The following is a 2690-nucleotide window of genomic DNA, read 5'->3' on the forward strand; positions in this document are numbered from 1 at the left end:
ACTATCTCTAAATTCTGCAAGTGATTCTAATTTATTAGCGCTGTTTTTTAGCTGGTCTAAAACCACCTTTGACATAAAGGGACACTTTTTGATTGCTATGGACAATCAGCATAGGGCCAATCAGCACTGTCCAGAGAGAGGGTCAGGGGTCTTGCAGCTTCATAGGAAAGTCATAGGAGAATGAAAACTCCTCATACAAGCTTTAACCAGACACTGATAGAAGTCACAAGACTGCTATATACTGCCAATGAGAAAATGTCTTTAGCAGTTTATATTTACAAAATTATTGCATTTCCAAGGGAGACCAAATATAGTGAATGCAGGATCCTGGGTTTAGTATCACTTTAAGATGATATTAGATATAAGTGGATTGACAGAGCATAAACATTAATAAAATAAGGATTGACTGTCAGCTTTCAAGTCCCTCTATGAAAGAGGATATATGGGGGTTTCCTTATACAGGAAAAATATGGGGACTCTTGTTAAAGCATCGACAGTAAATTTCTGTAGAAATATGTGGGCCTGGTCAAACCTCAATCATGAGAGCCACAACATCGATATGAATATCAAAAATATTTATTTTGTAAAAAGGTTTTCTTTATAAAAAGACATAGAAAAAGAAAAAAAGAAAAAAGCAAAAATATTGTACATTGAATACTATAGAATGCATACTAGACAAATTCCAGACTATCAAATAAAATGATACTTCAAGTGCATATAGATGCAGGTGATCTTCATTTCATCCCACATGTAACGGTTCTACTAGTTTCGCCCAAGGGGGCTTCGTCAGGAACCAATGGGGGGCAGTAGTCTGAGCAAACAAAGAGTATATCAATGAACAGGAACATATAAATCATATTATATACAAAAAGTCACATAAATTGATTATATCGGTACATACAAACGTGTCTGGTTGACCATAGAGTTTAATATAATCATCGTCTATTATAGAACATAAAGATAATGTATTTTCTTTAAATAAATGAAAGTCGAGTTAATGGAGTATCTGTGGTAGCTGTGGACTTTAACGAAAGAAATATAAATAATAATTATAAAGAATATATTTACCTGTAAAAGTGGACTAAAAAAACCTGAATGATTGGCCGTGATTGGCTCAAAGTCCCAGATGGAGAATCCCAGATAGATGGAAGGAGGGATGGGAGAAAGAGGAAATAATCCTCTTAAGCATGCGGGTAGGAACGCCGTGCCATGCACAGAGCCTGGATGCAAGCCTATAGAGGAAGAGGAGCCGGAGGCAAGCAGGTACTGTAGGTACAGAATAAAAATATTAAGAATATTGGAAAATTAACAAGTAAAAAAGGAAAAAGAGAAAAGGTAACCAGAAAGGGAGAAAGATTGCGAAGAACAGACAACTGTAGAGAGATATGTGTAGAAGAATTAATGATTATTACCTGATTAAAATGATGATAGAAATAATGGGAAGATTGATGATGAGGTAGTCTCAGAAGAGATGGGTATAATTCATCCCAAGAGATTTCTGTCAATACTATACTGCACAAAATAGGAAGTCATTCACTACATCATCAGATTGTATAATGACAAATTAGTTTGAAAATTAATTATTAAAACTGCAAACGACAGCAGTAATAAAGATAATGTTAATATAAATATAAACGCCTATATAGGCTGCAAAGTATCAAACGAATCTAAATTAATTAGAAGAATGTAGCATTTTTTTGTAATAATTCAACTTTATAGTTGTTATACCTATCATAGTAATAGGGGTATAGCATGAAAAGAGAATGAAAATACTAATCTAATTAAAAGGAATAATGGTAATGGTTTTACCTGATTCTAGTTGCAATAATAACTGCCGGGAATAGGGCAGATAAATTGCCCAGGAGAACTGTATAGTCCAGATACTGAATAGTAAGAAATAAAAGAAAGAAAGTCAATCCAGGAAAAAATATATTTCCTCATTGTTGACAGATAAGTGAGTAAAAAGTATATTTTCACAGAGTCTGCAAGTGGCAACAAAGTATCACATCCAGACTGTTGTGAAAAATGAATTAAACTTGGAAGGGAAGAAAATAATGAAATAATGATAAGACAATGGTAGATGAAAGCATACCTATGACCTGCTGTTGCCTCTGTATACCAAGGAATGATTCCTCTGGCAGAGCTCACGCTGACACATCAGCTGTGCGGCTCACTAATAAGCTGCCCTCAATCAGAGTGAGATGATACACAGCTGAGTAGGGGGCAGCTCCTCACTCTAAGATGGGCGTGGTAATCACGGCAGGTGTCATGGGGATTGCCCATAGGAACCACAGGGACCGCGTCTGCGCAGAAGAAGAGCATCCCTCTAGGAGATGCTGAATCTAACGCGCCAGCGCGGAGAAGGGGAACTCCTGGGAAAGTGCACCAGCGTCACAAATGACGCATCAGTGCCTAGCATATGGGTGCCGTGAGAAAGCGGACGCGCACTGACACTCAAGCCTCCGCTTGAGTTCAGATCAGTAACGCTGAGCTGGTGCGTGCCCCCTAGCGCCCAAAATGGCTTGCAGCAATACTAATAGATGTCTGATGATAACGGCAGTGTGCTAAAGTGCAGGAGATCAATGCTGGTGATAGGAGAGCATGCAAAACAAGTTTGAATCCGTGTCAGGCAAATAAGTGAAAATAGATGTGGGGAAAGGGGGAAGAAGAGAAAAGGGGAATAAAAGAAA

At 37.8% G+C, this 2690-nt stretch overlaps 1 long non-coding RNA gene across 1 annotated transcript; it reads right to left on the reverse strand.

Annotated features, from left to right (window-relative positions):
* Positions 1-719: 719 nt before the first annotated feature.
* LOC120939580 lies at positions 720-2240 on the reverse strand. Its single transcript, XR_005749276.1, has 5 exons — positions 2093-2240; positions 1810-1883; positions 1413-1507; positions 1069-1266; positions 720-811 (listed from the first exon to the last, which is right to left on the reverse strand). It is a non-coding gene; the product is annotated as an uncharacterized LOC120939580 (long non-coding RNA).
* Positions 2241-2690: the final 450 nt, after the last annotated feature.

This window comes from Rana temporaria, chromosome 5 (assembly GCF_905171775.1).
Source record: "Rana temporaria chromosome 5, aRanTem1.1, whole genome shotgun sequence".
Lineage (NCBI taxonomy): Eukaryota > Metazoa > Chordata > Amphibia > Anura > Ranidae > Rana > Rana temporaria.